Consider the following 10,926-nt stretch of genomic DNA (forward strand, 5'->3'; position numbering starts at 1 on the left):
CATCTTAGCATGTGTTGGCCCCTGGGTCAATGCTTAGCACTGCCAGAAAGATAGATAGATAGATAGATAGATAGATAGATAGATAGATAGACAGACAGACAGACAGACAGAAATGGGAGGAAGGCTTTTCCTATCTGAGCCAGACCATAGTCTTTTTTTTTTTTTTTTTTTTTTTTTCCTGTATTTTAGGGAAGGGTGTACAGGGTGTTCAGGGTCTCACTACTAGATTGGATTCATAGTGATTCTCCAGTTTACAGCCTCCCAGGTCCTGGGATTATAGGCATGTACCATCAAGCCCAGTCTCAATCACCATCTCAGCGTGCCCCAGGGGTGGGGCCGACATGGCAGGCCCTGGGATCAAACCCCTGGCCCCTGAGCCTGCTTGCAGGCACTTTAATCTGCTGAGCTATTTGGCTGACTGGAGATCATTGTCTTTATACCAGTGTCTGTGGTGGTCAGTTTCTGTTACTATAACAAATACCTAAGATAAGTCCACTCATGAAGGTAAAAGATTTATTTGGTTAATTTGGTTCACACTTTTGTAGGTTTAAATCTATTGTCAAGAAACTCAATTGCTTTTGGACCTGTGACAAGGCTACACACCAGGGTGGGAACACATTGCAGAGGAAGCTGCTCCTCTGTGGTAGTCAGGAAACAAAGAAAAAGAGGAAGAAATTGGTGTCCCACCAGACCCTTCAAGGGCCCATCCTCAATGACCTAAGATTGTCCCCTACACCCCACCTATGAAACATCCCACCAGCCAGTAGCACCAACCTGAGTACACGTAGGCCTTTAGGAGACAGCCTGATCTAAACGATAGCAAAGTGTAAACAACAGCAAAACATCTCCAGACAGCCTCAGTCAGGATCAAGGCAAGACGAGGTGATCGGAGAAGCAATGGCAGATGCTTGCTCACTGGGACCACTGGGCCATAGAGCAGAAAGGGGCCAGGACAGGTGTCACAGGGACAATTTAAGACAACTAAAGTCATCACAAGAGCTTCTTGGACTATATTTTGAAAGGCTTCAGGAATGTGAGTTTTATCCTGAAGACAAAAGTTTTAAGTAAAGACACAGTGTAATAAAATTTGCATTTTAGAAAAATAACTGGGGCTGGTGAGATGGCTCAGTGGTCTAAAGCACCTACTTACAACAAGTTTAGCAAAACACTTTGACCATGGTTCAATCCTCCAGCACCACATGCCAGCCAGCCCCGCCCCCAGGTGGGCTGAGCTGGACACACACACAAAAATAAATAAATAAATAAATAAAATAATTTAAAAAAAGAAAAATAACTGACCACCAGATGAAGAATACACCACAAGGGCAAAAGGCTGGGTGGTGGGGAAACAGGAAATTACTTCCTTTCAAAGGATGAGGGGCTGAATTAATATTCCCTGCATGGGATTAGAGGGAAGGATGAGCATGAAGAAACATAAGAAAAACTGGGGCAAGCAGAAAGGTCAAGACTGTGGCCAGTGTAGGAGGAACATGAAATAGTGAGATTAACAGCAAGATTCGGAAGTCAGAAAGGAGACCCTCGAGGCATCCTCAACATAGAAGCCAGGGAGCTACATTCATAATGTTCTGTACCTTTGGAGATATATTTTGAAAACTGAAAACCATGATTAATGATCTAATAATCCAACAGAAGTTGGGCATTAAAGGACCATGTTGATCTCCAGTTGGAATTATATAACTGTAGAAGGGCGATAGAATTAAGGGCAAAGGAAAGGGTCCTGGTTTCCTGGGGACCAGACTCATAAGGACCTGGGCTCTTCCCTTCCATATCATCATTATTAGAAATTTATTTTAAAATTTCAAAAAAAAAATTCCATCTTCAGGGGCTGGCAAGATAGCTCAGTGAACTAAGCACCTGCTTAGGCAAGCCCACAGACCAGGGTTGGATCCCCAGTACCACATCCTGCGCACCCCCTACTCTGCCCCTGGGCACGCTGAGCTGGCCACCAAGTCTGGGCATAGTGGTGCACACCTATAATCCCAGCACTGGAGAGGCTGAACACAGAAGGATCACTATGAGCCAGAGCTTCATAGTGAGACCCTGCACCAAATACATTAAAAAAAAAAAAAAGTAAAGTAAATTTCCGGGGCCAGGGAGATAGCTCAGTAGAATAAGCACTTGCCCGACAAGCGCAAGGGCCTGAGTTCAATCCCTGGTTCCACCAAAAAAAAAAAAAAAAAAAAAAAATTCATGTAATACTCTTATACTATATACTTAATGTACTTTGCTACTAAGTGTTGAAACAGTACCATTTAGTCCATAGATTGTGAAATGGCAGGAGGAAATTATAGCAGCTCAAGAGATGGGATGAAAATTGCCAGAAAGTTGGAAACCCTTAAGATTGAAAAACACCTTTCACTTTCATCCCATAATATCAGCCTTGGATCCAGTAAACTGATAAGCTTTGAGGAACTTTAAAGAAATAAAGGAATGTGAGCTTTTGATGAGAAAAGCTATTATAGAATGGGAAAAGTTATGTTTCTCAAGCTCAGTAATAATAGCCAAAACATATTGAATACTTAATGTATACCAGATAAATGCTCATTGAATCATAATGCCTGGGGCCACAGAGATAGCTCAGTGGTCTAAGGGCTTGCCTAGGCAACTGCAAGAACACGGTTTCAATCCCCGGTACCTCATGCTGTGCCAGCCTCGTGCCGAACAGGCCACCGAAATGGTGTGATGGCACACTCATGTAATTCCAGCACTGGAGAACCTAAAACAGGATCATTACATGTCTGAGTCTGAGCTGTTCAGCGAGACCCTGTACCAAATATATAAAAAAAAATTTTTAAATCATAATACCCATTTATGAGGTAAGCTTGGATTATCATCTCCATGTTATAGATAAATAAAAAAATACACAGAGATTAACTTGCTCAAGGTCATAAAAAATGCGGTAAGTGGCAGGCTACCTTTCAAAGGAAGGCAGAACCCTCTTTACCATTTTCCTGAGCCAGACGACATCTGAACGCCTCATGCTAGGTCCATCCTACAGTTGACACGGTGCCGTCACAGACTGGCCATCTGGTCGTGACTCAGAGACTACCAGTCCACAGTCCTAAAGTCCCTCACACAGACGTGCACAGGATGAGGGAAGCCTATCATGTTCTCTTTCTTGGCTTAGCTCATCCCTTTGTAGTACCAAGGGATAATGATGGTTGACAGTAAGGCTAAAGGCAAAAGCCATGCTCAGAATCTACTGCCCATGGATTGCCATAAGCCAATATGAGGAAACAAAGATGACAGGGTGGCCAGGAAGGAAGCTGGGTGGCTTGGGATGATACAAAGGAGAACTATCCAAAACTTGAAAAACTCAAAACTGTGACTGGGAAGGCCTGTCACTCAGGTTATTGGCTTTCAGAGTAAGTTTGAAAGATCTGGTTTGTCTCCCGTGGTGTGGTGTTCCCATCTCAAGCTTAGGGGCCCAAAAAGCTGGCTCTGTTTGGGCTCCTCCTTTCCAGGATCAAGGTGAGAAACCCGAGATAGTGTTGTGTCAGTTTCCTAGGACTGCTACGCAAGTTACTACAAACTTAGTGGCTTAAAACAGCAGAACTCAGTTGTTTCCCAGTTCTGGAGACTAGAAGTTCAAAGCAAGTGTTGTCAGGGCAGTGCCCGCTCCAGATCCAGGAAAGGTTCTGTTCTTGGCTTCTTCCAGCTTCCGGCAGCTGCTCACATTCATTCCCTCCTGAGCGGCTGCACACTTAGCCTTCACGTGAGCTTCTCCTCTGTGCCTCCTCCTCTCATGTCTCTTTTGTGGACATTCCCCACTGGATTTGAGAGTTGTTAGATTATGAGATTATTTTAAGAACCTTAATTATATCCACAAAGATTTCTTTTCCAAACAAAGCCACACTCACAGAGGCTGGGTATCAGAACATGGGCATACGCTATGGAGGGCCGCCATTCTGTTCATGATAGATTCTAGGAGTGGGGTGATGTCACTGTTTTATGAAAACATGAAGTAGAGTGACCAGCTGTCAGGTTTCTGTGGTTGTTTGTTTGCTTGTTTATTTAATGAAGTCTGTGTGTTGGGGACTGAAAGTCCAGAGTGACTGGTAGTAGAAGTATCAGTCTACAGCAGTCTATGTTTCATGTCTGAAGAACAGAGAAAGTGATTTTTTAAAAGCAATTTTGTTAGCATGAGCTATTTTTAATCATAGTTACTTTGGGGGTATCCAGAAAGACAAAAATAAAGAGAAAAGGCTGAAATCTGGCCATATTATTTTTTCTCTCTCTTTTTATTTTTTCCTGTATTTTTTAGGGAAAGATCTACAGGATGTTCAGGGTCTCACTACTAGATCGGACTTGTAGTAATTCTCCTGTTTACAGCCTCCCAAGTGCTGGGATTACAGGTGTGCGCCACCACACCTAGTCTCAATTGCTGTTTCAGCATGCCCCAGGGGTGGGGCCAGCACAGCAGGCCTGGGGATGGAACCCTTGGCCCCTGCGCCTGCTTGCAGGTGCTTTAATCTGCTGAGCTATTTGCCAGCCCTAAACATACTTTTTTTTTCAACAGAACCGGTGATTGAACTCAGGCCCTTGCACTTGTCAGGCAAGCACTTATTCTACTGAGCCATCTCCCCACGGCCATATGAATACTGATCAAGTTGACTTAGAAATCTTGGTGGTGTCTAGAAGAGAGTTCAAGCTACAGAAAAAAAGTAGAGCCCTATCTATGATCCATGTGAAAATACATGAGGGACAATAAAGATTTCATAAAAATCGAGGATCAAATATATGGTCATAGTGTATATCTGGTTCATGTGAGAAATTGGGCTTGAATTCGTAGAAGTTCTCGAAGTTCATAGATCTTTACCTGATTCTTCACTAAAAACACGACTGGGCTATGTACTACTCTGTGTTTCTGTTACCTAAAGTAAAATATAATTTTCAGAAACTTTGCAGTTTACTAAGCACTGGACATAACTGGTTAGTGTCCTAGGGAACATAAAACTACATCCTTTAGAATTATTAGAAAAGATAATTAACAGAAAAGAAAATCACACTAACCCATTTTTTTTTTCTTTTGGAGGAACCGGGAATTGAACTCAGGCCCTAGTGCTTGCCAGGGAAGCGCTTATTCCACTGAGCCATCTCCCCAGCCCCTCACTAACCCATTTTATACAGTTATAGAAAATAATCAATTCCATCTATTCTGTATAATATAATCCTGTTCCATAGTGAGTGCTCCTAGCCTACACCCTCACCAACAGTGGAGGAGTGTTCATTTTTCCCCCACAGCCCCTCCAGCATTTGTTATTGGTTCATTTCTTAATAATATCCATTCTTTCTGGAGTGAGATGAAATCTCAGCATTGTTTTAATTTACATCTCTCAAATTGATACAGGGAGAAAAACTAGTCCTGGGTGCGTGACCTCCAAACAATATAGGGAACCTCCAAATGACAGGAAAAAACGATGGCTGGACCTGAAATGATACAGGGAGAAAAACTGGTCTCGGGTGGGTGACCTCCAAACCATATAGGGAACCTCCGAATGACACAGGGAAAAATGATCTCTGGACCTGACCTGCACGAGTTCGTGTTCTCTAAAACCGAAGAATGAATTTTAGGAACAAACAGAGGTTATGAGCAGAATATATTTATTGAGAGAAAGAAAGCTCCTGTCCTGAGAGAGGGACAGGAGGGGGGATGGAGGCGAGCGGGTAATCCCCCCCCCCCCCAGTTGTCTCTTGCAGGGACTTTTATAGAGGAAAACCATGTGGTGAGGCAGGTCTAAGGTGGTGGAGAAGACATGGGAACTTGCTTAGTTGGGCAAAACTAGGGTCAACCAATGAGATTACAAGCACCATAGCTCAGGTAAAATTGATTAAATCCAGTATCAAATGGGAAAGCGAGTCACGTAGCAAGCGGGCACGAATACGGAACAGGGTCTCTTCCTGTTGGGGGTTGAGCTAGTGACTCATTTGGGCTCTTTCAAGTTGATTGATACTATTTAGGATATCAATCCCTAATGCCCATCCTTAGGGAAGTATGTAGCTATGCTTCCTCTTTTTGTCTTGGTCTTGAGGTGTGGCCCATTTGGGAGTGTCTGTATCTTCCAAGTTGCAAAGTCATCTTGTCTTCCATCTTATCTCCTTGAGGGCCTGGCCCTGTCTGACTGCCTATAATATTTCTGTCTAACTCGGCTGCCTGCAACAAAAAGACCAGTGATGTTGAAAATTTTTCATATATTTACTTACCATTTCTACTTCATCTGAGAAGAGTCTGTACACTTCACATGCCCATTTTTGGATTGGGTCTTTAAGTTTGAGGATCTGATATTTTGAGTTCATTGTATGTTCTAGATATTAGCTTTTGTCCAAGGAATGTCTGGAAAACATTTTTTCACATACTGTGGGTTGTCTTTCTCTCTCTCTCTCTCTCTCTCTCTCTTTTTTTTTTTTTTTCAGAACCAGGGATTGAACTCAGGCCCTTACACTTGCAGGCAAGTGCTTATTCAACTGAGCTACGTCCCCACCCCCTGTTCTCTCTCTCTCTCTTTCTCTTTCTCTCTCTCTCTCTCTCTCTCTCTCTCTCTCTCTCTCTCTGTCTCTGTCTCTGCAGAACTGGGGATTGAACTCAGACCCTTGTGCTTACCAGACAAGTGCTTATTCTACTGAGCCATCTCCCCAGGCCCTGCTCTCTTTTTAATAAGATGAGATTCCAGTTGTTGATTCTTTGTGATAGTTCCTGTGTAATTGGGTTTTTGTTCGTAAAGTATTTGCCTACACCAGTGTCTTCAAGAGTTCTACTTATTCTATCTTACAGCAGATTTACTGTTTCTGTTTTCTTGGGTATTTTTTATATTTTATTCTACTGAGCTATCTCCCCAACCCCTCTAGAACCAATTATTAAAGAGCCTATCCTTCTTCCAGCAAGGGTATTTGGCTCCTTTGTCAAAGATGCAGTGGCTGAGTATCTCTCAAGTTATATCTGCATCTTTTAATCTGTACCATTGATCCTCAGGTCTGGTGATTGGTTTGTTTTGTTTTTTGCCAATACCAGGTTCTGATCACAGTAGCTCTGTAATATAATTTCAAGTCAGGGATTGTGATGCCTCCTGCCTTGTCTTATTGCCCTGAATTTCTTTTGCTATTCTAGGTCCCTTCTGATTCTAAATGAATTTTAGAATTGTTCTGTCTAACTTTGAGAGATTTGCTGTTAGTATTTCGATCAGATTGCATTAAATCTATATAACAATTTTGAAAGTATGGCCATTTTCATTGCATTGGTTCTTCCTTACCAAGAACAAGGGATATCTTCCCATTTTTTTGATATCATTTTCAGAGTACTGTAGTTTTCCAATTTTAGTATATGTGTTGCCCAAGTGAGCACTGTATTGTAGTTTTCAACACAAAGGTCTTTTACTTCCTTTGTCAAATTGATTCCTAGGTATTTCATTTCTTTGAATGCTATTTTGAAAGGTGTTTCCCTAATTCTCAGCAAGTTTGTTATTTGTGTATGGGAATACTACTGATTTTTAAGTGTTAAATTTGCATCCAGCTATTCTAAATTTGATGATTAAATCTAGAAGTCTTACAGTAGAATTTTTAGAGTCTTCTATGTAGAATATGTCACCTGCAAATGATGATCATTTAACTTCTTCCTTGCCTATCCTTATTCCTTTTATTTTTTTCTCTTGTCTTATTACTCTGGCTAATGTTTCCAGAACTATATTGAATGGGATTGGTGAGAGTGGATATCCTTGTCTTATTGCTCATTCTAGAGTGAGAACTTTCATGTTTTGTCCACTTAGTATGATACTGGCTGTTGGTTTGCCATGAATGACTTTTAACAGATTGAGGTAAAGACCATCTATTCCAATTTCTATACAGTTTTTATCGTGAGTGTTGGACTTTTTTCTTTCTTTTTTTTATTTTTTCATACAGGTTCTCACTACATAGCTCTGACTCACAGTGATCCACCTGTTTTCAGCCTTGCCAGTGCTCAGATTACAAAGCATCACCACACTCCAGAGCACCTGGGGATGGGGCTGGTGCAGCATGTGGTGTTCAGGATCAAACCCTGGTCCCTATACTTGCCAGAGCAGGTGCTTTGTCCACTGAGCTATTGCGCCAGCCCAGGTGTTGGACTTTGTCAAATGCTTTTTCTGCATCTATTGAGATGATCATATGGATTTTGTCTTTGGCTCTGTAAATATAGTGTATTACATTTGCATATATTGAACATCCCTGCATCCCTGGCATCCTGCATCCCTGGCATGAATCCTGCTTGGTCATGGTATATAACATTGTTGATGATTTGTTTCACTCTTTTTGCCAGTATCTTGTTGAGGATTTTTGCATCTATGTTCATTATGAAGATTGCCCTATAGTTTTTTGTTTGTTTGTTTGTTTTTGCAGAACCGGAGATTGAACTCAGATCCTTGCACTCGCCAGGGAAGCACTTATTCTACTGAGCCATCTCCCCGGCCCCTATAGTTTTTTTTTTTTTTTTTTTTTTAATAGATCCATCTCTGGTTTGGGTACTAGTGTAATGTTTGCTTCTAGGCAAACTCAGGAGCTTGAACTTTCAAGGCAGGTGCTTATGCCACTGACCGATATTCCAGACCCCAGGACTGAATTTAGGGGTAGTATTTTCCTTTCAATTTCATTAAAGAGTTTGAGGGTTATTGTCATTTGGTCTTCTCTAGCTTGTAGAATTCTTCAGTGCCTGAGTCCTGGTGGTAGGTTTTTAATTATATCTTCAATTGTATTGACTGATATAGGTTTATTTTGAATTTGTATATCTTCTTGATTCAGCCTTGGTAATTAATATGCATCTAGGAATCTGTCCATTTCTTCAGTGTTTTCCATCTTATCACAAGTTCTGGAAGTAAACATTTGTGATGGTTGAGCGCTTGTGTCAATTTCAATTTAGTTAAAAGAAGCTTAACTAAATCTGCTCAGCAATTCCACACCTGAGGGTGTGGCAGACCCACCCTAGGGCTCATCACCTGAATGGCATAAAGGGGAAATGAGGAAGGAAGAATCAGCTGCTGTTTCTTCAGAGGAGATCTTCCCTTTGCATATCTCCTGGTTTCCAGTGAACTCTCCGGGATCTGTGGGAGACTCTTCATTCAACCGTCCATTGCAGACCCATCAGAATGCTGGCATAGACTTGTATGGGACACTGAAGTGAGCTCCAGACCTTGGACTGAATCCTTTGCTCTCCAATGTGCAGACAACTTCCACAAGCTTCCTTGCACTCTGTGTGGGACCACTGTAAGGCAATCATGCAAATTCTTATACAGTTATATCTGTTTCTCTAGTAAGACACTGACTGATACAGCATTGATGACCTTCTGGATTTCTGTAGGATCTGTTGTGATTTCACCCTTTTCTCAATTAACTTGTATAGAATTTTCTACTCAATAATGTTGTTATGGTTTGTGTCTAGTTGTTCCCCCAAAGCCTCATGCAGTCATGGGGTGAGGACTTCTAGAGTTTGTGTTAACTCATGATCCACTGGGATTATGTGTGATCCAGGGCTGGGATTATGGGTTTTAGTACTGTTGGGATTACCCATAGGTGGGTAAATACTGGGAAGTACCCATAGGTATGAGTACTTCCCCTACCCTGGGGCAGGTAATTTGCATTACAATGTAAGGTGGGAAGAGAAGCTAGCTGCTTGAGCTGCTGCTGCCCCTCCCTTGTGTTCTTGCTCTTTGCCGCTGCCATGAAAGGTTGCCCTCTGCTATGTGTTGCTCTGCGTTGGACCCAGCTGAGTATGGACTGAAACCTCCAGTAACTGTGAGCTAAATAAACCTTTCCTTCCTTCATTTTGAGTGTCGGGTATTTGTCCCAGCAACAAGAGAAGAGTAACTAAGACAAATGTCATTTTACTCACTCTTTTCATGTCCCAGAAAACATGACCAAATATACAATGGGTCAAAAAATAAACTTTAAGAAATTTTTAAAAATATTAATACCATGAAATGTCTTTCTGACCACAATGGAATAAAATTAAAATCAACAACAAGCTGGACATGGTGGTGCCTGGCTGCAATCCCAGCACTCAGGAGGCTGAGGCAGGAAGATAATCACAATTTCTAGGCCAGCTAGGCTATGCAGTGAGTTCAGGAGCAGTCGGAACTACATAGCAAGACAGTATCTCAAATAAAATACAAACAAAAAATTAAGAGAAAAATCCTCAAAGTCTTGGATGCTATTTGGCATCCTTCTAAATAATCCATGTTAGGGGCCAGGGAGCTGGCTCAGTGGAATAAGCACTTGCCTGGCAAGCGGAGTGGCCTGAGTTCAATCCCCAGTTCCGAAAAAAAAAAAAAAAAAAAAAAAAAAAAAAAAAAAAACCTCAAAAGTAAATAATCCATGTTTTGTTTTGTTTTTTTAATTCCCATTTATTTTTGGCTCTTGGGGCAATGTCTCTTTTTAATATGAAAAAAAGCAGTTAAGTTCATCACAAAATAGAAATCCAAGTATAGGACAGGACAAAGTCAAGGGTGAGGTGATAGCAAGAGATGACGTGCTGCAAAGAGGGCATCTCCTGTCCTGGGCAGTGAGCAGAACACAAAGGCGGGCGGGCATGCACCTGGGACAGTGGCAGCCACCCTCTGAAGGGAGAGGCATGCTCGGCCATGTGAAGCTAATAATGCTCACTGTCCTGCGAGGCTGAGTGTAGAAATGCCTGGAGATGAGAGGGAAAGCCTGGACTCCCCTTTCCCAACAGTCCCCACCTGGGAAGCCCCATCCTCTCCCCCAAACTGACCATCACCCTCTGCCTCTCTTCCCTTCAGCTCCCCATGGTGGCCCTTCCGTGGGTTTTCAACACCTGGCTGGTTCTAAAGGGGATCTAGGGGGCTGGTGAGATGGCTCAGTGGTCTAAAGCACCTACTTAGAACAAGCTTAGCAAAGCACAGGGACCGCGGTTCAATCCCCCAG

This window comes from Octodon degus, unplaced genomic scaffold, assembly GCF_000260255.1.
Source record: "Octodon degus isolate 3935 unplaced genomic scaffold, OctDeg1.0 scaffold00065, whole genome shotgun sequence".
NCBI classification, from domain to species: domain Eukaryota; kingdom Metazoa; phylum Chordata; class Mammalia; order Rodentia; family Octodontidae; genus Octodon; species Octodon degus.